Source organism: Capra hircus, chromosome 22 (genome assembly GCF_001704415.2).
Source record: "Capra hircus breed San Clemente chromosome 22, ASM170441v1, whole genome shotgun sequence".
NCBI classification, from domain to species: Eukaryota; Metazoa; Chordata; class Mammalia; order Artiodactyla; family Bovidae; genus Capra; species Capra hircus.
Window position 1 is genome coordinate 23,981,068 of NC_030829.1, and position 27,069 is coordinate 24,008,136.

Below are 27,069 nucleotides of genomic sequence, written 5' to 3' on the forward strand. Positions count from 1 at the left end.
TTGAAGTGATTAGGCAAACTAGATCATGACTTGCTTGTCAAACTAAGTTCACTGAGAATTTTCCAATAGCAAATATTACAGATCAGAGGGATCAAATTTTCCTTCTTTTGTCCCCAAATTACTACCATACTTGGGGATGTTCATGTGAGTAGACTTGGACTGAATTTCTGCACATGCTTAGTGCTTCAAGGAAAAGTTAGACTGCTCTGGGGCTGGTCCCTTGAGAGATTAAGACGACATGCACAAGGCAGTAAGTGATTCTGTGCTGTATAATTAATGCTTACTGAGAAAGAAAGAAAGGGTAACATCCAAATCCTTCTCTACCCATATCTAATATTGACAACAGAGTAAAAGAAGATGCAATCCACTATTCAAATTACAATTTTCTTACCTCTGCAAATTTAAGCAATACATGGTTATGTATTCTGAATTTGTCATCTGCCTGGAACTTGGTGGAAAACTGCCATGATTAAAAACCTTCCTCTAAGCTTCCCTCATAACTCAGTCGGTAAAGAATCTGCCTTCAGTGCAGGAGATCTGGGTTCAATTCCTCGGTTGGGAAGATCCCCTGGAGAAAGAAATGGCAACCTATTCCAGTATGCTTGCCTGGAGAATCCCATGGACAGAGGAGCCTGGCAGGCTACAGTCTATGAGGTCGCAAGAGTCGGACGCGACTGAGCAACTAAGCACACAAGCTTCCCTCTTCCATGACCCCATTGCAATTAACCCTTTATATATTTAATCTTTCCACCAATCTAAAATATTAGGCATATGCTTTAAGGATATACTTTTCACGATCTCTCCCTCTATGCTTGGCCTGAGTTCTGCCTCCCTTTTCAGAATATCACCATCTTAAAAGTAGAAAGAGGAAACTGAAGAGAACAAAGACTGTATGTTGCTTACCGTTTTGTCCTTAGGAATTAGGGTAACATTTAATGCATGTTAAAGAGTTGAAAAGTATTAGATGGATGCATAGATGGATGAATGAACAAGTGGATGAGAGGAAGAAAGTCAGGGAAATGGATAAAAGGACAAGCAGAAAGAAATGAAAGAAGAAAGAAAAGACAAATGGAAAGTGGAACATAAAGAAGAGTTCACGTGTATCAATAATTTCATCTGTATTAGTTAGGATTCTAAATTGAGTAACAAAGACTCAGTTCAAACTAGCCTAAACAAAAGGGTCAATTACAAAAGGGTTTCTGTAGCTCCCAAATACCCAAGGATACATTTCAAGGAGCTAGACAAAGAGTAGGAGGACACCAGACCTTAGAAGACAGAACTTAGGGGACTCAGCTCTACAGATCTTTCCAGTCTCCTATTCTTCCACTTGTCTGGTACCTGAGGTTACTTTAACCTTATGGACATCAGTCACCTTCCTTGATAGAGAGCTTCTCATTCTCACATTCGTACTTCGATGGTTCTTTTTACATTTTTGGCCTACCTCTTTTCTAATCCCTTTGTCCAGAGGAAGAGACAACTGTGAAATAGTTAAACTTGGGACACTGGCCCATGAATTCTGATCAGAATTGCTACTGTATCTGTTATAAAAAATAGAGCTAAAAGCATACAGCTGTAAATTATGCCATGGCATTTTGGACTATCAATGTTACTTTGTTTTTGAGTTATGCAACGATAGCACAGACATTAAATATCAGACTACTAGTTAATAAAAAATAATAAGATTTTAGAATCAGCTTTGAACAAATATTGAGTTTTCATAACAACCTTTGCTGTATCTGAATCAATATATAATTTCTGCCCCACCCATGTCATGGTGTGACATGAGGATCCAATAAGATGAAGTACATAAATACATATAATAAACCTATGAAATGCAGTGACCATTATAGTTGGCAACTCTCCTATTTTTAATATTACATATTAAAAAACAGAGCAAGAATGGTCAAAGAAACCATCTATAGTCTTGTGATTTCTAATGAAGATTTCCCTGTGATCTTTGATAAAATAATTATTACTCATTTAATTTTTTAAATAACTGTGTTCTTTCCAGAACCAATATACATTTTTTCATGGTCTCTTGCCTAATACCTAAGACCATGGATGCAGATGCAGTCTTTTTTCTCTAGTATTTTTTACTTAACTGTGTTTGTGTTAAAGAAATGATATTGTGAGGTGATTTATCCAATAAAGCAGGAAACAAGAGAATAAGTAAGATCATTTTAAAAGCAGGAAACAAATATAATTGGTCCACCCACTCCAAACATACCACATGGGAAAAAATAAAGTCTGAAATTCTACTATCTTGTCGAGTAGACAGTTTTAAATTTTACAAAACAATTTTATTAAACACAACTGAGATACAAAGAAACATATGAATCGTACCAAAGCAGGGAAGAAAGGGAAGAGAGGTAGACAGTCAAATTGGGGAACGACAAACAGAATGTGTTGGTCAGAAAGCAGCGAGATTTAGATGAGCAACAGTGAAAGGGCAAGTTGATGGCAATGACCTTGAGCAGCAAGTTCTGACTAGAAGGCATCTGGATGGCCTCCTAGAAGAGGCAGAAGTTCAGCAAGACACAAAAAGACAGATAGAACTTTGACAGGTAAGGAACTGGAAAAAAAGGGGTATCCTTGCCAAAGGAAAGTATACAAAAGGCAGAGAGCCAGGATCAAACACTGGCTAAAACAGCAAGTGACAAACAGCAAGAGCATCAAGAACATGAAATCATGGTTAGAAAAACTGAAAAGTTAACTATGCAAGATTCTCAATGTCAGCATTATAGCTCTCCATCCAATAATACAGTTAGCAATAAAATGTAGATAATAAACCTGGAATTCACTAGATTACTTAGGATATTTACAACTTTATTAATTAATTATTATTATGTTGGTCTCTGAAAATAAGTATATCTAGCTACTCCATTCATATGTTCATATAATTCTAATAAGTAACACACAAAGAATATCCATTATTTTAATTGCATATTTTAAAATGTTTCCCTTATAATTTGCTTCTACGATTTGCATTCCTTTGAAGGGAAATAACGCATTTATATATTGCCTTTGTCAAGGCCATGCTGAAAACCGCCCTTTGCCATAAAAAGATATCTTTACTAATGGCATATAATCAAGCAGGTACTTCATTAGTCATTAAAACTTACTGCAAATATTCAACAGCTATGTAGCAATTGCAAAGAAAACAATGAAATTGATTTCAAACTGTAATGCCTGTGATTTGTCTCATAAAACACAGAAAAAACATTTCTGCAAAAAGAAAGACATGCAATGAAGGTTTTATTACCATCTGATTTACAAATGTTTAAAATATAGTTTTTAATATCTAGCACTCACAATGCTAAGTTTTCCTAAATGAAGTTAGTGTTTTAATAAGCTTTGCTGCTTGTTATTACCATATTCACAGATGAGTTATTTTTTTCCTCAACAATGAATAACTAATATGTAGACTGAATCCATATAAAACTGACATCATCTTACCATTTTCACCTACAAATTGGTCATTTTTATATTTAACCTAAAAATATAGAATTTTAGAATCTTAAACTTAGGAAAACAGTCCAAGAGATCTAGCAGATCCTTTGGCCTGACTCATAAAAAATCCCCTCTGGTATGAAACTGCAATCATTTTCTATCTGCTGTTGAAATGTTTGATAGAAGCTTAAAATAATATATGAATAGGAGCAAAAAGAAGCAGTCAATAGAGAATAAACCCAATACTCAAATGGATCTTTTTCCTTATTCATTCACCTTATACATAAAAGTAAAAGAAAAAAAAAGAAATAAAGGAAAGGAAAAAAGAAAAACAAATCTCAAGCAAATATCTTACCTCACAATAGTAAAGGTGCCTGAACACTATAATTATTTTAAATGACCAGATAAGGGTATGCTGGTTTACTATTTGGACTAAATATACAATGCATTTATTTCTCTAATTCAAACAAAAGGAACTAAAATTAGCATCTTTAGATAACACTTTTTTCATCTAAATAGATTGAAAAAATCAAGTGAATTATTCAAATCTAGCAAAGGTAGCCACTAAGAAAACATATTTTAATGCTCTTCAGCCTGCAACCTATGCAGGAAGAGAGAAATCAGATAAAAGATAATCTTGAGCTAACAAGGTTATAAGGGATTCTTTCAAAATTAGAGATTTTTCAAAATGAGTCATTCCTGTGTCTCCAAGTTGGGCAGAACAAAGAGAGCACAGAGGGAAGCCTGCCTTTCTAGATCCACTCAAACTCCAGAATTCAGTAAGTACACAAGGATATTGCTGACTCGACAACCAATTGAACCTTTTTGCACTCTTTTCCCATTAAACGAATTTACCTACTCTGTCACATCTTAATTCATAGCAGTTTTACCAACATGAAGATATTCACTTCTAAACTTTAACTTTTTGAAGTAAGAAATGAAGGTATTTCAAGAAAGAAAGAACCTAAGAAACCTCGATTTGACCCACTAACCATACAAATGAGGAAAGCATTTGAGGTAAAGTGAGATGCCCAAGACCTCATAGCCTTTGAGAGTAAGAACAGTCTCCAAATGCTGGATCCAAGAACCCCTGGCTTTGTGATGACCTGACAAGTTAGGATAGCATCCTCTTTGTTGTGATTTGGTCATTTTAGCTATGAAACTGGGTGGTACGTGTGCCCGTGCATGTATCTGTGTGGAGCTTAGACAGGCATTAGTACAGTTAAGACTCAATTTTTCACTGATTAATTAATCACTCCTAAATGGTCAGTAATCCTTTTTAAGTCTAAGATCTTTCCTATAAATTAAACTTCCTAATGCCACAGGATTATCTGCAGTCAGGTAACCAAATACAAATCACGTTATTATCATGGAACTACCAAAGTAAAATTGCTAAAATAAACAAACTGATAATTCTCTAGTATTCGATGTATGCACTAAACGAGAAGGAAAAAAGACAGAGAACTTTGTCCAATATAAACATGGTTAGGTTGAAAAAAAATCAAAAAGATAGCAGATGATTTAAGATATCTGCTATTAAGAACAGAGACATCAGATCACTAAATACAAAAAACGTAAAATAATGCTTGTAGGGCAAAAGTGTGTTCCAAAATGCACAGTTTGGTAATAGAATCTAACTTAGGAAATAAATAAATGTCATAAAAAGCAAAGATATACAGCTGAATAAATATGTGAAAGAAGACAAACAAATGCATTGTGTACTATATTTAGTTATTCAGATAATGAATTTCAAGTAGTTAACTTTCCTACTTTAAAAAACTGTGCAGTTTTTAAATGCACTGATAAATGAGATTTAATAATAAATTCTATTTGCAAATTAATTTTGAGGACCAAATATTACATTGAAAATAACCATAAATGTCTTATGGTTCAATGTCAAATACATTGCTATTGCTTTCTATATATACTATTTACATAAATTATAAGTTAATTCCATATCTCATAAGGAAAAGGAATCCTAGTTAGGATCAACATCAAAAATATTGTACAATTTCTCCACAGAAAAATATATTTGTATATTACAAACATATATTTAAATAAAATGGTACATACCCCCAAATATGTTATTCATCTCAAGTTCAACTGCATATCACCTACAAATAAAGAAATAGGTTTTAGAATAAAGTGTAAATCTAGACTTAAAAAAAAAATCAGTTGCATTCCAGAGTATCGCTGGTGCTAGAAGAAGGTCTCAGTGGCATGTTATGATAGAAAAACTTTCTCAGTCAATTACAGAGAACCTGATTTTACCAAGATACTCCTTAAAGTGTACAGTAAGTTATCCTGATGAGCAAGGATACTGTCACAGTGAATCCATAAAAAAAGGCCAAAAGGATGATCTATATCTAAATATATGAAAAAAACAAAGACACTGATACTGCAAAGATACTGATAATGCAATATGTTTAAATAAGTAAAATTAAGCATTTGATTCTCATATTAAAGTCAAAAGTGTCCCATTTGAAATTAAAGAATAAACTATAAGATGGTTAAGAGCAACTATATTCATTTCTTATAATATATGTTATTATAAGAAATAATCCCCATATCCTTTTCTTTAAAAATCACTGCCAAATTTTTTGATCAGAATACATTGTATAAAAATTCAAACCTAACTTAAGTAGGACAATCTGTGCAACAATTATAACAATTTAAAATAGTATGAAGGCTGTCCAAGACTTACAAATCCTCACTATTTTCATCCTCAAAAATCATATACTACACCTTTCTAAACTTAAACTCCAGGTGGTACTGATAATAGTTTAGACTTGAAACAAACTTAAATTTCTTTCAGTTCTAAATTGTATCTTCATGCTTCCTTTTCTGAGTTCTAGATCTACTTAGACAACTGACTAGGTGAAATCTTTATTTGGATACTCTAAAGGAAACTCAAACTCAACTTGCCTGAAAACAAGTACATGACTCCCTGTACCAACCTCTTTTTCCATGAAATGGCCTACTTCTAGTGTTGACAGCACGGATTTTTAGATTGGTTTCCGACACATCTACTGACTGTATGCAGTTTAGTTAAAGTAGATGAAATAGAAACAGCACTCAACGTTTATATTCCAGCACAGGCTGAAATGCCTCCTCCAGAGTGGTCACTTAAAACCCAAATGCTGAGTGGTTGTATGCAACAGTTAATGACTGAATTATCCCAAGAACATGTAGAATACTAGATGCTCCTGTGACTTCTCAATCATTACAATTTAAAATCACGTGAGAACATTTTACTGAAAACTAGTTCTCCAGTCAGCACAGTCACCATTGATGCATCACAAGCTTATCATATAGAGACAGTTGAAAGGTCTTTGCAATTTGCACTGGGAAGATTTATTATACAAAGATTCAATATGTTAGGGGAAGTACACTGACTGTAACTGCCCACCCTGGCCAGGCACCACAATAACTATTTGCATGAGTTGTTTCACAACAGGAGGTCCTGATAAAGAACACAGAACTATTAAGCCACCACCAACCAGAAGAGTTCAGGAAAGGTCAAAAGGAGACACCACATGTCTGGCCACCTCCCAGAATCCTTCTTTCTGGCATCCTCCTTTTTGGCTGAACAAGGTGCGCACCACCAGGAAGGACTCTGAGTCAGAATGACTGGCTTAAAACAACCCAGAAACTAATTCCATCACCATAAAACCTGAGATTGCTAGCCACGTGGCAGAGCTGTTCTCCTGGGTTCCCTTACCCTACTGCTCTCCACCCGGGCATCCTTTCCCAATAAAATCTCTTGCTTTGTCAGCACATGTGTCTCCTCAGACAATTCATTTCCGAGTGTTAAACAAGAGCCCTGGGAGTTTGGGGCCCTGGGAGGTGTCCCTCTTCCTGCAACAAAAATACAAATAAACAATGCTATGGCTTTTTTAATTTAGAAAAATAAAACAATATGAGAGAATTTAATTTATTCAAAATTTTGACAAACTCTGGATTTCCCTGGTGACGCAGTGGATAAGAACTCGAGTTCAATCCATGGTCTGAGACGATTCCACGTGCTGCGGCGCAACTAAGCCCGTGCCCCACAGCTACTGAGTCAGCATGCTCTAGAGCCTGTGCTCTGCAATGAGAGAAGCCACTGCAGTGAGTCCCCACACACCAGAATGAACTCGCTGCAACGGGAGACAGTCCGTGCAAAGCAATGACGGCCCAGCGCAGTCAGAAATAAATAAATAGAGATTTTGACAAACTTTTAAAAAGTGTTTACTATAGCATGTTGAAACACAGCCTAAGATATTCCTTTCCTAAATAGATATCTGGGATTCTCTGGGACCGCATCAATGTTAGCTTTCATGTTAATAAACTGCTTAATTGAAATAGCTTTCATATTATCCTGCTATATACATCTCTTCACACCTGGATAAACATATAAATGGATAATGTTAGCATATCATTAAATCACATGCAATTCAAAATAATCATTCGATTCAAACTCTATTCAAAAGAGAAATAGGACAGGGGAAAAGAAATCATTTGTTTCTGAAATATACAGACTTTTGGGTCTTCTTCGCCACTCTGTTCTTTTGTTAATTGTGCTGCTGCTGCTGCTAAGTCGCTCTGTTAATTGTGAGTGAGCGCTAAAACAAGAGATATTATGAAGGCCACAGATTAGCCAAAATAAATGAGAACTTAATTTTCCCAAATACCTATGGCCTTTTCCCATTGAAAAATAAATTCAGAGCTATACTACTCAAAGCAAGTGAACAAGCTTTATCAAAGTTTCAAGCAACAAGAAAGACAAGTATCTGGTTTCCACTTAGCATAAACTTGAATCTTGTGATGGAGGTACTAATGAAATGCAATGGAATGCTTCTTTGGTGGAGAGAGGGATGCTAAGTAAGAAAGAAAATAGAAGAAAGGAAAAAAAGACAAAAGCAGTATGGTCTTTGTGAAGGTCACACTGATAAAATGATCAAACTTCACTTAGAGTAGCTGATGAAGATTAAAATATAATTCCTTTATGGCAAAGGCAATCAACAATGCATTTGCCTCAAGCTAAAGAAAACCGTCTGTCTTCCTTACTCTAGGAGCTTTACCCAGTATTGTTAGCTTTGTAAGAAGACATTTAAAGAATTTTCCTATCAGACATTATCAGCAGAATTTCCTGCCAAAGATTTCTTGGTCCAGCATCTGGAAGTCACCTCTGTAAGTAGTTCTGTATATAAATGAGGTAAGTAGAGAAACTCCACAAGCTGATGAAGTTTGTTAGTCTCAGCTAGATGCAATAAAGACCTCTTAATAAATATCATCGATTCTGTTGCCAAAATGTAGGTTATCATTTCAGAATCTAAAGCTACCTGGCAAATTCTCAACTGAAAATAAGGAAACCCTACTAGATGCCTAAATGAGGAAGAAGTCATATGGAATTACAGCAATGGGTGGAAATATCGCCAACGCTAATTAGATCAGGTCAATTTTCCAGGAACTGCTCTTGTTTGCTTTTCTTCCATCTTTTGCTGTGTTTTCACTTCTCATAAAAAAAGAGCATGAATGCTTTTGAGAAAGGAGAACTCAGTGGCCTCAAACCAGGGAGTCTGGATGGACTTTTCCATTAAATATCTTGAAAGTCATTTCTCTAATGAGCTTCTTCATATGCAAAATTAGAAGGGTGAGCTAGATGAGCTTCAAGTCTCTGCAAGAGAAAATAACAATCATATCCAGGATGATTCTATCATACTGCTGCTTTGTTGGGAGGTTTGTTAGAGAGAACACTCAAACAAATACCCAGAAAATGGTCTGAAGATTCTCAACATATTTCATTTTGCACACCATCCACACCTGTCCTCAATCAGCGCAGATAATGCTAAAGAGGAATTATTCAAAGTCAAGTACTACATACTGAATTGTATCTGCTTCGTTCAGAAAGGCTGTCTATATAACAGTACACATAGTCATGAGGGAGAATGCAGAATATATCACAAGACTGAAAGGGGAAAAAAAAGGAGGCAAAAGCTTTTTAATCGACCACTTAAAAGGTTATGTAGAGGCCACAAGGTGAAGGTATGAAGTATGTTTCTAGTGGAGAATGCTGTCTACTGACAATGAAACACTCGATATTCTTATGATTTTATTGAGTTGAAGAGTCTATAGTGCATTTCAGTCCTGGATCAGTTAAGAATCTGGTATGTAAAAATAAAAGCCCATCAATTCGTAGCATTCCTTTGGGGTTTCTGTGGGTATATGTTTAATAACTGTCATATCTCCAAACAGTTCAGTCTGACCCCCATTTAGTTTAGAAATATAATGATAGTAGCCAGAGTTATCAGCCATGCTTCAATGGTTTAAATGCTCCTAACTGGTGCCGCATTAACCAATTTTTTAGTATGCAAACAGATTTATATTTGAACAGCTCAAACTACCTGAGGAAAGCGATCAGGGCACTTCATAAAAGCAGAATCTACGTGCCAAGGTCAAAAAGCTCCTGAAACTCTTCCTCAATTCGATATTTTTTATGACTTTCTACCCCCAAAGTTGTCTCATTTAGGTCTTGTTAATACCTTGGCAGGGCTGTTTTGAGATATGGAGGGGAGGATGATATACAAAGGGTGTAAAGGATGTGGTCTCAACTATAACAGACCACACAAATGAGAACAAATACTTTCACACTTCATGTTTTACATCTATTGAATTGGCAAAGATCAAAAGATTTACACTATGTTGTTAAGTGTGCTGTAACAGTTATTCACATACATTTTCAGTGGGTATATCCCTTGGTACATACTCTGTGGAGGATTATTTACCAGTATCTATTAAAAGCAAAAAGACTTTTTTGGGGGGACTTGGGAATGCCTCCTCTAGAAATGTAAAAGTCTAGGAAAACATAGTCATTGGAGCACTTCTTACTGGTTGTAATAGCTACCTAATAGGGTGTTTTAAAGAACAAAATTGGCCTTTTACTGGTGTTAGTGGTGTTTGCAGATGCATACAGTCACTCAGTCATGTCTGACTCTTTGAGACCTCATGGACTGTAGCCTGCTAGGCTCCTCTGTCCATGGGATTGCCCAGACAAGAACCGTGGAGTCGGCTGCCATTTCCTCCTCCAGGGGATCTTCCCACCCAGGGATAAAACCCATGTCTCCTATGGCTCTCGCACTGGCAAGCAAATTATTTACCACTGAGCCACCTGGAAAGTCCTGGTGTTGGAGGTAAGCACTGACAAAATTTAGCATGTAATTATTATTAGACAATGATACAAATCTTTTTTTTTTTTAATACTACAGAAGTTCAGAAAAGTAGAGCATAGCCTCATATTCATTATGGTAAAAATAAGCATATGTGTGTACTACACATACCTGTATTTAGAACATGGTATTTAAATTCTTTCTAGTAAAACATTTACTTCTCCTTCACTGACTACACTACAGCCTTTGTGTAGATCACAACAAACTGGAAAATTCTTAAAGAGATGGCAATAGCAGACCACATTACCTGTCTCTTGAAAAACCTGTATGCAGGTTAAGAAGCAACAGTTAGAACTGGACATAGAACAACAAACTGGTTCAAAATTGGAAAGGAGTATATCAAGGCTGTATATTATCACCTGGCTGAGTTAACTTCTATAAAAAGTATATCATGTGAAATGAGGACTGAATAAAGCTCAAGCTGGAATCAAGATTGCAGGGAGAAATAGCAATAACCTCAGATATGCAGATGGCACCACCCTAATGGCAGAAAGCGAAGAGTAACTAAAGAACCTTTTGATGGAGGTGAAACAGGAGAATGGAAAAGCTGGCTTAAAACTCAACTTCCAAAAAATGAAGATTATGGCATCCCATCCCATCCCATCACTTCATGGAAAACAGATGGAGGAAACTGAGAGACTTTATTTTCTTGGGCTCCAAAATCACTGCAGATGACCACTGCAGCCATGAAATTAAAAGATGCTTGTTCCTTGGAAGAAAAGCTATGACAAACCTAGACAGCATATTAAAAAGCAGATACATCACCTTGCTGACAAAGGTCCGTCAAGTCAAAGCTATGATTTTTCCAGTAGTCATGTATGTATGTGTCAGTTGGACCATAAAGAAGGCTGAGTCCCTCTGAATGCAAGAATTTGATGCTTTCAAATTGAGGTGCTGGAAAAGACTCCAGAGAGTCCCTTGGACAGCAAGGAGATCAAACCAGTCAATCCTAAAGGGAATCAATTCTGAATATTAATTAGAAGGACTGATGTTGAAGCTGAAGCTCCAATACTTTGGCCACCTGATACAAAGAGCTGATTCATTGGAAAAAAAAAAAACCCCTGATGCTAGGAAAGATCGAGGGAAAGAGAAGAAGGGGGTGACAGAGAATGAGATGGTTGGATGGCATCATCAACTCAACAGACATGAGTTTGAGCAAGGCCTGGAAAATAGTGAAGGACAGGGAAGCCTGGCATGCTGCAGTCCATGAGGTCGCAGAGAATCGGACACAACTGAGCAACTGAACAACAACAAAACCCTGCCAATTGCCTCAATTTCTTTACAGATAAGTATAGTTTCTGTATAATCATATGTGTTAATTTCACAGGAATGTTTCACACTGAAATAATAAATGCCTAAAAGATCAGAGAAAAACACAAAACCTTGTAATCGGGATCAAAATTATCATTATCTTATTAGAATGTAATTGAGTTGAAGAGTAGTTTAAACATTTTCTGGGTTTTTCTTTTCTGTAGCTAAACGACATTCTAACCATTATCAATCATTCATTTTAGCTGAATGACAAAGAGAAAAAATGTGAATAAAAGTATATTCATTTGACATTAATCCAAAATAACCAATTTGCTTCTTATGAGCCTGAGCTATTGCTGAGGTGGATTTGTTAAATTAGAGCAGCAACTTTTCCTCAGGAATCTTCTAATTTTCTTCCAATCACTGGAGTCATGTTTATGTATTTCGTTGCACAGATATACTGCTTCCTCAGACAACTCTTGAGAATAGGAACTCTTTATCAGATGATTGAATATCAAACAGCGAGATGACGAGCCAGCTAGGTTAAAAATATGAAAAGGCATTTAAATTTAAACATAAAAGAGATCATATGAATGAAAAAATAGAGGGGATGCAGAAGAATGGATTAGGAAAACTCTTTTCCTTCCTTTTCTCTCAAGAGCTTTTCCATACCTAAGCAGGAAAGTTGGGTTGTGCTATCCAGTATGGTACCAATATTTAGAGTTGTGCTATCCAGTACGGTACTACTAGCCATATATGACTACTGAGGGCTTGTAAGGTAGCTAGTAAGAAATGAAGAGATGGTGAAAAAAAATGAGTGTCATGTATCTTACTCAAAATTGTTTTATGTGGATATATTTTGAAAACAATATATGTATAAAATTTCACCTGTTTCATTGTACTTTTTATTGTGACTTCTAGCACAGTTGAAATTATATTTTTGGCTCATAGTGTATTTCCATTGGACAGGACGGAACTAAAACATCATTATCTATGACATATGTATATGCCACGCGCTCCTTTTTGTGCACTTGGGCTTCAATGTTTCCAGTAGCTAAGTCTGTCTCTAAAAGGGAAGAACCCATATATCTGTACAATTGCATCTTCACTGGGCTTGGGAAAACTGGTTACTCCCATCATATGGGTCCAGCTTTTCCTCCTCAAAACAAGGTTCTACCCAATACAGTGCTGCGGTCAGAAAGCTTGAGTTTCCAGCTAGGTTACCTGGGTAAATCACTAAAATGCTCTTGAGTCCCTGTCTCAGGTACAACACGTCTGCCTTTCTAGCCATCAGCCAGACTGCTGTGAAAGTCATTTAAGTCATTTAGTTTTATCTCAACAAATGGCATACTGAACAACTAACCCTTTGCACTCCATCTAAATTACAGCAGAAATACTGCATCTCTGCTGCCAGTGACACTGCTGTTTACAACAGGGGGCAACTGATTTGTTCATTCCTAAGTCATAACTTGGACTTTACCATAATGTTTCTTTTTCAAAGCAAGTGAATGGGGTATGGATCTCCAATAAAGCTTATAATGAGGATCACAGTATTAGACTTCTGAGTAAAGAAACTGTAGATTAAAAACAGATTCAAATTCCATGATTATGTACTCCTGTTAACAACTGACTCTTTCATACACCCACACATTCACTCAAACATTTGAAGCATGCCCCACTACCACAGCATGAAAACAATCAGGCTTTGGGATCAGAGATACCTGAATGTTAATTTTAGCCACTTCGAGTGTTCTATGTGTGTGGGGGGGATGTTAGTCCCTCAGTTGCGTTCGACTCTGCGACCCCATGGACTGTAGTCCACCAGGCTCCTCTGTCCAGGAAATTCTCCAGGCAAGAATACTGGAGTGGGTTGCCAGTTCCTGCTCAAGTGTTCTATACAGCCCTGTAAACCCTGTAATGTTGGAATAAACTATTAAGACCAGAAGAATTTTAGGCAATTAAATTAGATATTAGTTGTAAAAAAAAATAGCATATTTTCTGGCACATAACGTTCAGTAAAATGTTAGCTAAAATAATACTTACTATTATGTACTTACTGTTCTCAACACTGAAGGTACTCTAAGACACAGGGTCTGCCTTCAAGGCATTATTTAGATTATCATCCATCAGCCATATTTAAGAAAGTCTGTAGGAATGGCTTTTTTAAGAATCCTGGTAACTAACCGAATAGTATGAAATAGTAAATCTCAGGCTATTATCCTGATTTAGCACCATGTAAGGACAACCTTAACCCTCAGAAGGTCCTTTCAATAAGCCTAAGGAATTTTGCACATTAAAATACAATTCACCATGTTTCACTTGCTCTTTCAAAACTGAAATTCAGCAAACTCTTGAGAAAACAATGGTTCCCTCTTCTACCATGCTTAAAGTTACCCTAAATACTTTGTTAAATAGATTTCCTCTTAAGACATTTTTTAATAACACACAAAATTGATCATCGTCACAGTCTAATGCAATAATCACTATCATGATCCTCTAGTTCAGAAAGGGAGGTAAGATATCAATGATGGGAAACAAGTAAATTCTTGCCTCCTTCAATAAACTTAGTTATGTAAACTCCTGCCATGAACAGCCATCATCTTTCCCTTTTTTCTGTACTAAACGAGCGAGCAACAAGATTTCCAGAGAAAGGTCCTATGGGCAATTTCCCAAGACTACTGTATTAGAGTTCTCAAAAGTTGTACCAACTTGTAATCATCTTTATACAGAGAAAGGTCCACACTGACACAGAAAAGTGATTCTGCCATCTACTATGAAAACAGATGATGAGCCTCCCTTTCGTAGATAGCTACAATATCACATCTCAAACAATCCACACATTGGGATGACTATTTCTTTTTAACGTGTCTTTCTTTCTTTTCGGCTGTGCTGGGTCTTTGTTTCTGTGTGTGGGCTTTCTCCAGATGCAGCAAGTGAGAGCTACTCCCACTTACGGTGGCTTCTCTAGTTGCTGAGCACATGCTCTAGGCCATGTCTTTCAGGAATTGTGGTTTCTGGGCTCTAGAGCACAGGCTCAGTAGTTGTGGCACACAGGCTTAGTTGTCCCCAGGTCATGTGGGACCTTTCTGGATCAGGGATGGAACCCATGTCTTCTGCCACTGGCAGGCTGATTCTTTACCACTGAGCTACCAGGGAAGCCCCTGGAATGACTGCTTTTAAATCAACCAAATACTATCCAATAACTATTAACTGATAACAGAAGACATAACCCTATTTTCAAAAGACTTAAAATGCTTTTAAATAGGTCTAAACTCAAAGCATTCATATATGTTTTCATACATATTTCAAGTTGTTACAGTTCAGGACTGCCCTCAAAACCCAATTCTAACCAAGTAAAATGACTTCACAATCAGAGCCTCAGTATCTTGAGCTGTCAAATGGAGACATTTGTATCTAAACTGCAGTCCTATTAGAAATCATAGAGTCTTATTACTACTATTGGCTAGTACAGAGGTCTGCTAACTTTTTCATAAAGATCTAGAGGATAAATATTTTGAGATTTGCAGACCATAAAATCTGTATCAGAACTATTCAATTCTGCTGATGTAACATGAAATCAGTATAAATGATACAAACACAGATGAGTGGGGTTGTGTGCCATTAAACCTTATTTATGGACACTGACATTTGAATGTCATGATTTTCATATCATGAATTACTATTCTTTTGTATTTTTCCAATCATCTACAAATTAAAACAACAACAAAAAACTTGCTTAGTAAGTGGAAGACTTATAAAGAAGCAGATAACCAGATTTGACCACCTGGCCATAGACTGCCAACCCCTTGGCCAGAAGACTCAGATCCAAACTTAGGTAAATTGATTATGTATTTAACTGGCCAAAATGTTTTTGTAAAAAAAATCACTTGTAACAAACTGAAAAAGCTTTTCTCTATATACAAAACCATGGTATTTTAATTTACTTAACTTTAAATTCTGTTTAAGAATTAAAGATTTTAAAATTTAAAAAATAAATTAAAAAATAAAAAATAAAAAAAATAAAAAAATAACTTTATTGGGGAAAAAACGAAACTTTTCACTATTTAATCACTTCCCACTTTATAGATATTTTAGTAGTATTTTCTAACATAGAAAGTTCAACTATGGTATTTCAAACGATTGCAAACAAATTTATTTACAGTGCTTGTTAAACATACTGCTTATTTTCCTTACTAAATTAACTGTGGTTTGTGAAACAAACAAATGAATCCAACAATACAAGATGCAAAAACAATTTCAATAAGTAGGTCTTCATTTACTATTTAATCTCTTTTCTGCCACTGACTTAAAAACATCTGCCAGGAAGAGGTGCAAACACCATATTTCTCCAGTTACATAATGTTAATTATAATGGAATTACACCACAAATAAAATCTTAATCATTTGGCCACTCTTCTCTGTGTTCTTATTACTTACTCAGACTCCCAATCCATTAAATCTGTGCTGCCTTATTAAAAAGGGTGGAATTGCAGGGAGAGAGAAGATGAATTTGATTTGGTCAAAAGGTTAAGGCATAATAATTTACTTGAGTAAGTACAGTGGGGCATCATCTTTTCATCCCTTTATATCTTGTGCTTTCAATGCTGAATTATATTAAAAATGAACAAAAGACGGTGAATATCAGGGCAGTTGTCCTTAGATGATCAAGCAAACAGACAACACCATTTTAGTATTATTTATTTTAGTGTTAGTTGTTCTCCTGACATTAAGTTAGAGTTTAAAGTGGTTTAACAATCATTCCTAATCCATCATTATCTTATAATCCAATTTATTTACCTATTGAACCTAATTGCAATGACAAGTAAAATTTTTAGGGATACAAAGATTAGTATTGTAAGTCAGAAAAGTTCACAAGTCATCAGAATAGGTTTCTGCTTTGTTTTCTGAGTCATGGCATCACAGTAGCCCCCAAACAATGAACACATTATCCACATTACATGGATGCACGTGCCTACACATAGTTAAATTCAAAGATAATAACAGAAGGCAGTATAAAGCAGGGATTAAGAGCACATACTTATAAAACTGGACTGATGGGTTTTGCAAGCTCAGCCTTTTATATCTTTGTGTGATCTTAAATAATTCACTTATTTTACGCCTGAGCTTCTCTGTATGCAAAAGGGAAAGAAAAAAGAACAGCTTTTGGGTTTCCTGCTTAGCAGCAGCAGATAGCTCAGTTGGTAAAGAATCCACCTGCAATGCAGGAGACCCTGGTTCGATTCCTGGGTCAGGAAGATCCCCTGGAGAAGGGATAGGCTACCCACACCAGTATTCTTGGGCTTCCCTTGTGGCTCAGCTGGTGAAGAATCCACCTGCAATGCGGGAGACCTGGGTTCGATCCCTGGGTTGGGAAGATCCTCTGCTGCTAAATCACTTCAGTCGTGTCCAACTCTGTGCAACCCCATAGACGGCAGCCCACCAGGCTCCCCCGTCCCTGGGATTCTCCAGGCAAGAACACTGGAGTGTTGCCATTTCCTTCTCCAGTGCATGAAAGTGAAAAGTGAAAGTGAAGTCACTCAGTCGTGTCCAACTCTTAGCGACCCCATGGGCTGCGGCCCACCAGGCTCCTCCGTCCATGGGATTTTCCAGGCAGGAGTACTGGAGTGGGGTGCCATTGCCTTCTCTGGGGAAGATCCTCTAGAGAAGGGAAAAACTACCCACTCTAGTATTCTGGCCCTAGAGAATTCCATGGACTATATAGTCCATGAGGTCGCAAAGAGTTGGGCATGACTGAACAATTTTCACTTCACTTTCCACAGAATGTTAGAATGATTAGAAAAATATCCATGAAGTTTATATAACATTTTCTGACATAAAGTAAGAACATGTAAATGTTTGCCAAATAAAGCAATGGCTAAAAATGTATTTTCCATTGAATAATATTCTATACTACTACTTCTTTATAATACTTGAATTCTAATAGGTCATTACTATAAGGCTTTTCTTAGACCTCTATAAGAAAAACAAAACATAAGAACAGTCCCATCCATGATAAACATTTGCCAATGATACATTTTAAATAGGAATCTAAGCATTGTTTGGCTCAAATACCACCAATGTCTGACATAACTGATGAAACAAAATTACAGGGAACAGGGCACTTACTTCAAAAGCACCTAATCATGAAGAAGCCTTTAAACAGCTGTACAGACTTGAGTCCCCTATATTAATCCTGAAAATCAGCCACTTCACTGGCTCCTGCTCTGTACATAAAGTGTTTGCTCTCAATCCCATGCTTTCTTTTATTCTAAATATCCCTATAACCTGTCTCCAAACTTGCAGGTCCTCATCAATAAATTTGACAAGATTCTTAACCAAGCCCCATTTAGCAGCACATCACTTTGCTAACTACCATAGGGAATGTCAAGACACAAAAGAGGCAGGCACAAACCATAAAGGAGATTAAAATCTATTTAGACAAACAAAACATTGAAAAGGTGGACAATAATGGCAACATGAAATCATACAGAAAGGAAGTAAGAAATCAAAAGGCAAGCATAGGTGCAGTGCTTTAGTGTCTATACAGTGTTCTGACCAGTACAGTAATTCGTTTTGTGGCCCCAATCCACTGTTGATCAGCAAGCTTAAAAAAAAAAAAAAAACACACACACACACACAAAAAAAAAAACAAAAAAAACTACTATCTTGATATTACAGACTACCAAACAGAGTCTCAGGAAATCTAGTAACTTGCTCAAAGTCTTAAAATTAGACATAAACCTATAGTGCAGAACCTAGATCTTCATGCTCACATTTATGATTTTAAACTACAGAACTCCGTTTCTTTAAAGGAGAGACCCACAGGATTTAAGCACTCTGTAATCACTAGCCAGAGAGAGGATGTGAGCCAGTTCATGAGTGGTCAGAAGAGGGCATCTGACAGAAGAGGGGAAGGTCACTGCAAATGGAAAATGGCATCAGTTCAATAAGGTATAGAAAAAGTTCAGGTTACTGGCTTTAAAGGGAGTGTTTGAAAAGGAAGTATGTATTGACAAGAACAGGAAAGTCATCAGCTATTATTCTGCATTTCATATTGTCTGTGCAAAAGATGGCGGAGAATGACCGGAATTTTGAAGCAATTGTGTTGAGCATTATCAAGTTAAATTCCAACTCCAGCAGCACTAGTACCTTTCTATCTCTTTATCTCGAGATTAATATGACCTACACACTACACACTCAGTCAATCTGATTAACCTGGGATCCTCAAACCAATCGGTACCCCATGCTGAGTGATCAGGGACAACTGAGCAAACCTTAAGATATATGGTACACTTAGGATGTTAGAAGCACTGCACTAAAACCTTTCACATTATCTCATTTATTCTTCAAAATAACCATAGCAGCTGTGTCAGGGTCCTCAAAGGCTTGCTAGTTTCAGCATGTAAGCTTCACTTGTGTGTAAGATTTATGACAATGGTGTACCAGGAAAACAAAGATAGGCAATCAAGAAAAAAAACACAGGAAGAGTCTGGAGTAATCCAAATGCCAAGCTTCCTTATGCTGTCTCCCAATGAAGTGGTCAGAGAGTGACACTTTCCCAGCAATGACAACGCATCAACATGTCTGCAATGTTTCTATCCAGAGAAGCTGATTACAGACTCAGTGTGGACACTGAGAATTAGTTTCGCTTGTAGGAGGGCTGGTCACATAGGTGTTCTCTGCTAGAATTACCTAAATACCGTACAACTGAAAGAAAGCAGGTATTCAACACACACCAAATTATTTGTACAGGCAGCTTATATATACTGAGCTACTCTTACCAGTTACAAAACTTTGTATTATTATTAACCAAAGGTCAATTTCAATGCATGCCTCTTAGGATAGTAGCATTAGGTCTAACATATCAACTGTTTCCTACACAGAGGAAATTATTATTATTTCTTGCAGATGAAGTAACTAAATTACAGATACCATCACTGTCAAGCAGGAGTCAGTCTCAGTGTCGTACAGTGTGAAATTAACTTGAGTTTTCCACTCAAAATACCAACTGGAGGAGTATCTATTTACTGGTTGTTCATCCCTTATTGGTTAAGGTTCTCAGGAGGCATTAACCCTTCATTATTACACCCCTGGAGTAGGAAATGACAACCCACTCCAGTATCCTTGTCTGGAAACTTTCACCGACAGAGGAGCCTGGCAGACCCCAGTCCTTGGGGTTGTAAAGAGTCGGACATGACTGAGTACCACACTGCACTGCATATTAGAGAAATCTTAGGGCAGAAAGCAAGAATCCCTGAAGCAGAACACAGCCTGGTTTTGCAACAAGGATAGGAGCCAAAATTTGCATCGAGAGAATCAAAGATGGGGCATAGGAAGTATTAACAGCCTGTATAAGACCCCAGGCAGGTCTAATATCTGCCATACCCAAGTCCTAATCCTTATTCCATACCTGAGTCATCATGGTGGATTCTATCAAATTCCCTCATAATGGATTAGAAGTCCTAAGTAGCTTTCTTTTCTTTTTTTTCTTTTTGGGCTCCAAAATCACTGCAGATGGTGACTGCAGCCATGAAACTAAAAGACGCTTGCTCCTTGGAAGAAAAGTTATGACCAACCTAGACAGCATATTAAAAAGCAGAGACATTACTTTGCCAACAAAGTTCCATCAAGTCAAAGCTATGGTTTTTCCAGTAGTCATGATGTGAGAGTTGGACTATAAAGAAAGCTGAGGGCTGAAGAATTGATGCTTTTGAACTGTGGTGCTGGAAAAGACTCTTGAGAGTCTCTTGAACTGCAAGGAGATCTAACCAGTCCATCCTAAAGGAAATCAGTGCTGAATATTCATTGGAAGGACTGTTGCTGAAGCTACAATACTTTGGCCACCTGATGTGAAGAACTGACTTATTTAAAAAGACCCTGATGCTGGGACAGATTGAAGGCAGGAGAAAGGGACGACAGAGGATGAGATGGTTAGATGGCATCACTGTCTTGATGGACATGGGTCTGAGTAAGTTCCAGGAGCTGGTGATGGACAGGGAAGCCTTCTGTGCTGCAGTCCGTGGGGTTGCAAAGAGTCAGACACAAGTGAGCAACTGAACTGAACTGAAGTAGCTTTCTTTACTCTCTGAGCCTCAAGGGAAGAGGAATAAACAGTGCAGACCAATGTGACATGCAAACTTCAGTTTGTTTGGCAAGGAGGACGATAAGGGTAAAAATCTGTCTCAAAAATTCCATCCACCTCAGCTCAGCTTTCTTTACAGAAAGCCTATTTGAGGTCAGCAATTGCTGATACAAATACAAAGCCAATATAAATAAATAAATAAAATTTTAAGTTTTGCAGAAAGCCTGACTCTGACTCAGTTTGGTTTCTGCTCAACATTCTAGGAGACATGAGGTTTTATTTACATATTTGAAGAACTACTGATTGTATACTAATAACAGTAATATTTTTCAAGGGTTAGAAAATTACTACCACTGAGTTTTAGAATATTCATCCTCTCACCAAAGAAACTGTAAGTTCACTCTGTATTGCTATTCAAAGTCATTCCCAATCTCCCTCCTCCTAGCCCCTGGCAATCACCAACATATTTTTGTCATTATGAACTTGCCTATTCAGAAAACTTCATATAAGTGGAATCATATAGTATATCGCCCTTTGTGACTGGTTTCTTTTATGTAGCATAATGTTTACAAGGTTATTCCATGTTATAGCATGTATCAGTAATTCATTTATTTCCAAATAATATTCTATCACATGAATATTACATACTTGTTTATCTGCCTATCAGTTGATGAACATTTGGGATGAGTCCATATTTTAATGACTAATGCCCCTTTGAACAGTGTGGCTTTATGTTCTCATTATCTTTGGGGTAAATTCCTAGGAGTTAAATTTTGGGGTCAAATGATAACCTTTATGTTTAATACTGAGCTATAGCCAAACAGTTTTCCAAAAAGCTATGCTATTTTACAATCTTATCAGTAGTGTATGAGAGTTCTGATTTTTCCACTTTTTCATCAACATTTGTTACTGGCAAATACAAATATTTGAAGGCCAGTTACTTTCAGGACATCAATGGCTTGACTAAGAAACTTCCTCATTATTTGCATTCAATATTCATAAATACATATTTAGGAAAATACCTTCTCCTGGAGTTTACAGTTACAAATGCCTGCAGTTTACAAAAATGACATGTCCTCTAATAGTTGTTATCACAGAAGGAAAACAAAAACAGCCTCACCTACACATAACAGGTGGCAGACAGTGGTAAGTTTTCACAGTAATTCCAAATGGAAAGATCAAACCCAAGAAGGTATGATTTGAGGATAACTTTAATCAGAGTAGTATTTGAGTGGGAGTGGAAGAACCTAACAAAAGAGAAAGGTAGATTCATGAACTGAATGCTTGCAAACCCCCAAGTTCATGCAGTGAAGCCCTAACCCCCAATGTCATGGCATTTGGAGGCGGAGCCTTTGGAAGGTAATTAAGTTTGGATGAAGTCATGTGGGTAGGGCTTCCACAATGGGATTTGGGTCCTTATAACAACAGACAGAAACCAAAGCTGGCCTTCAACATGGAAAGAACACAGGAAGAAGGTGGCAATCTGCAAGCAAGAGGGTTCTCACCTGAAACCCCATCTCTTGACACTCTAGTCTTTGACTTCTCAGCCTCTGTAATTCTGACAAATAAATAGCTGCTCAAGCAACTCAGTTTATGGTGTTTTGTATGGCAGCTTGCTCTAAAACAATAGCATACCAGATGCAGGAAACATTATGAGTGAAACACAGAAAAACAAATGAGAGATTGTATTTATCTAAAATCAAGTAGTGAAGCACAGAACTCATTTAAACTTGTCTTCTGAACATGGTGGAAACAATATTCTCCTGGTAAACGGAAAGGAAATGGAAAGAGAATCTAAAATTAGATGTAGGAAGAAAATTGTCGTAGGGAAATAAATAGAATTATGGCATGAATTTGGCAGAGCTAATTCCATTAACTTTAAGGTCTATAATTCTGAAAAATGCCATCTTTTATTGGGGAATATTTGATAGCTTATGATCCAGCTCAAAACAACCATAAAAAATAATGCTTAAATCAGCCTCCAATATGAATAATGATTGTGAGTTATAAGTAAATAAACAAATCTGTTATAAATTGCATTGCCATAATTAAAACAAAAACAAAGTCATATTTTTATTTCCTTTCATTGTTAATATGGGCCAAAATTTAAGAAAACTCCAAGGAGTGTACCTTAAAAGATTTAAAGAAATGACTTTAATGCTTTAGGAGAGGAAGTTTAATAGACATTTCAACTGGTAACTGGGGGAATCTAAATAATAAAGAGAAAAAGAATGCAATGACATAGAAAATCCAAAATCACCCAAAGAGCAGACTTTGGCAAAGCCAAGCCAAATAACTTTTTCCAACAACATTGATAATACTATACAAGGGGAAACAAAATTTAAATAAGGGAAGTAGAGTTCAATTTACCGAGACAGTTTCTGGTTCATGCACATTCTAGAAATAGTTTTCTGTCACTGAGATACAAGAACTCAAAACTATCTTAGATATGTTTACTTTTGGAGAGCTAGAAAAGCGAAGACAGAGAATTGTCTCAAGTTAAGGAACTGGTTGAAATAAAAATCACCAACTCTTTTCCTTCAGAGTTAACTGTTCACATCAAACTAGACACATGAAAATTAGCACTGCAAGACCAGAAACTATAAAACTCCTAGAGGAGAACATAGGCAAAACACTCTCTGACATAAATCACAGCAGGATCCTCTATGACCCACCTCCCAAAATACTGGAAATGAAAGAAAAAATAAACAAATGGGACCTAATTAAACTTAAAAGCTTCTACACAACAAAGGAAACTATAAGCAAGGTGAAAAGACAGCCTTCAGAATGGGAGAAAATAATAGCAAATGAAGCAACTGACAAACAACTAATCTCAAAAATATACAAGCAACTCCTGCAGCTCAATTCCAGAAAAATAAATGATCCAATCAAAAAATGAGTCAAAAAACTAAACAGACATTTCTCCAAAGGAGACATACAGATGGCTAACAAACACATGAAAAGATGCTCAACATCACTCATTATCAGAGAAACGCAAATCAAAACCACAATGAGGTACCATTTCATGCCAGTCAGGGCTGCTACCCAAAAGTGTACAAGCAATAAATGCTGGAGAGGGTGTGGAGAAAAGGGAACCCTCTTACACTGTTGGTGGGAATGCAAACTAGTACAGCCACTATGGAGAACAGTGTGGAGATTCCTTAAAAAACTGCAAATAGAACTGCCTCATGACCCAGCATTCCAATGCTGGGCATACACACCGAGGAAAACAGAATTGAAAGAGACGCATGTACCCCAATGTTCATCACAGCACTGTTTATAATAGCCAGGACATGCAAGCAACCTAGATGTCCATCAGCAGATGAATGGATAAGAAAGCTTTGGTACATATACACAATGGAGTATTACTCAGCCATTAAAAAGAATACATTTGAATCAGTTCTAATGAGGTGGATGAAACTGGAGCCCATTATACAGAGTGAAGTAAGCCAGAAAGAAAAACACCAATACAGTATACTAACGCATATATATGGAATTTAGAAAGACGGTAATGATAACCCTGTATGCGAGATAGCAACAGAGACACAGATGTATAGAACAGACTTTTGGACTCTGTGGGAGAGGGAGAAAGTGGGATGATTTGGGAGAATGGCATCGAAAGATGTATAATATCACATATTAAACAAATTGCCAGTCCAGATTCGATGCATGATACAGGATGTTTGAGGCTGGTGCACTGGGATGACCCAGAGGGATGGTATGGGGAGGGAGTTTGGAGGGGTTCAGGATGGGGAATATGTGTACATCGTGGTGGATTCAAGTTGATGTTTGTCAAAACCAATACATTATTGTAAAGTAATTAGCCTCCAAATAAAATAAATAAATTTATATTAGAAAAAAATAAAGTTTACTTGATGGCACATACTTTTAGAGAGTTATCTTTCTAATGAAATATAGCAAAAGGAAAAAAAAAAGAAAATTAGCACTGCAACAGCTCACCATTTCCATGCATCTAGGCATTCACAGATGAGCAGACCTGCCTCCTAGGAATGTGTTGAGAATTAGTGTCTACAAGCTCTGAGTAAACCTAGGGGACAGCTGAGCCCAAAGCCTCATCACTTCTTTAAACATTTAACGCCTTCAACTCTAGCATTCTCTTTACCAGATGCTCCTCACATCCCACATGTCAGCACAGCTTCCTACAGTTCCTAAATATAGAAAACACGATGACACATTTTGGTCCTAACTGATAAGCAAAACTGGAATTGCCATAGGACCATCTGATAAGCCACTCCTGGCATGATGAGATATGGAAGGACTTCATTCCTGAGAGAAAAAGGTAGGGGAGAAGAATGGTGAATCAGGAACAATCCTCCTTAGTTACGTGTAACCTTTTACTTCACCTTTATAGCAGTAGAAAGGATCCCTTTGGTTTAACACAATAAACACAAGTTTCAGAAGAAGTATACAAGGTAAAGAACCAGCAATAAGGAATTTTTACAAATATTTAAACCACTTTACAAATCAATTTCTAAACCTCCAGACCTGGGCATGTATGGGGAAATAGCAATTATTAGACTTAATATTTTAAAAGAAAGTTACAAACTGTATACTCATTTCCAACTTCTTTAAAAATAGAAACATACCATGATAATTTGATCTCAAAATGAACGTCTATAAGCTTTCACTTTATCTGTAACTGGTTAGATCATTAAATTGGGTTGTACATTTAAATTCTTGTGTTTTTATCTCCCCTTAACTCCTTCACAGAAAGCGGTGATTAAATTGATGGTGTCTCTTCCTACCATTAGCCACATGCCAACCTCTTTCATGCCTCCAGACACTCTGTACCTGCATCCCTGGCTCCCTGTAATCTTGTCCTCCTTGATCTTCACATGCCTGCTTTTCACATCCTGTGAAACTCAGCTAAAATATTTTCTTCTAAGAAACACTGGCTTTCCCTTTAAAACTAATTAGTCTCCATCCATGTAGCAGTCCACATAGCCCTCTCTTCCTTTCCCTTCAGTCACAACATTGCTATCACTGTACCTCTTTCTTATCTTCACACCACTTCTGTTTGCTTTTACATATTGAGTTATTTATCTCTCACCATTTCCTTCTGAAGACTTTAAGCTCCATAAATGGCAGATCCATATTTAATTTATTTACTGCTCTTTGATTACCCAACAACTTTTGCTGTTGTTGTTCAGTCGCTCAGTCATTTCTGACTCTTTGCAACCTCATGGACTGCAGCACGCCAGGCTTCCATGTCCTTCACCATCTCCCAGAGCTTGCTCAAACTTAGATCCACTGAGTGGGTGATACCATCCCACCATCTCATCCTCTGTCATCCCCTTCTCTGCCTGCCTTCAGCCTTTCCCAACATCACTGTCTTTTTTAAAAAGTTAGCTCTTTGCACCAGGTAGCCAAAGTATTAGAGCTTCAGCTCATTTGAAGGCACTCAAATATTTTTTCAAGTAATATATATTGTGTATCTTTACATCTGGATTGCTACAGAAAGTTAATTATGGCTTCATGAAAACCTTTTTTTCTTAACGGACCGCTTTATTTTCCAAACTTTATCAAACGAACACATGTATTTGACTTGTAAAATCAAGGAAAAAAAATCTGCTTTTGTGAGGGTTGCTTTCCCTTTACAATGCTATTCTTAGGGCTTTGGTTTTCTGATAACCTCCATATATTTAGGTCAAAAGCAGTCATTTACTGCTTGATGATCAGAATACAGGTATTAGTACATCTATGGAGATGATGTTCACATTAGTGAAGAAGAAATCGAAATATCTGATAGTTCTAGAAATGATCATCACCTTCAAAACTTACTGAAGGAAGAAAAACAGGTGTTAAACAATTGACAGATTTTATAAAAGAGTGGAGCAAACAGCATGAGATCACTTTCAGGAATGACAGCAATCAATCTTTTTCTTAAATGGTATCAATGGCAGTGTCCACAGCAGAGAGCACTTGTTGGGAACCAGATCAGCCCCCCAGGCCAGGAAAGTGCCAGGAGAAGTACCATGCAAGCATGATAACAAGGAGCAACCTTCCTATATTATAGACAGGAAGGAAGTCCAGAAGAAGATAAGGCATTGATAAAGC

The 27,069-nt window shown here is 36.9% G+C and overlaps 1 long non-coding RNA gene across 1 annotated transcript in view; it reads right to left on the reverse strand.

Moving 5' to 3' along the window:
• Positions 1-27,069, reverse strand: part of LOC108633370 — a 244,151-nt gene that overhangs the window by 87,568 nt on the left and 129,514 nt on the right. The window contains exon 2 of the long non-coding RNA XR_001917032.1: positions 5,524-5,564. This is a non-coding gene — a long non-coding RNA (uncharacterized LOC108633370). The remainder of the gene's footprint in view (positions 1-5,523; positions 5,565-27,069) is intronic.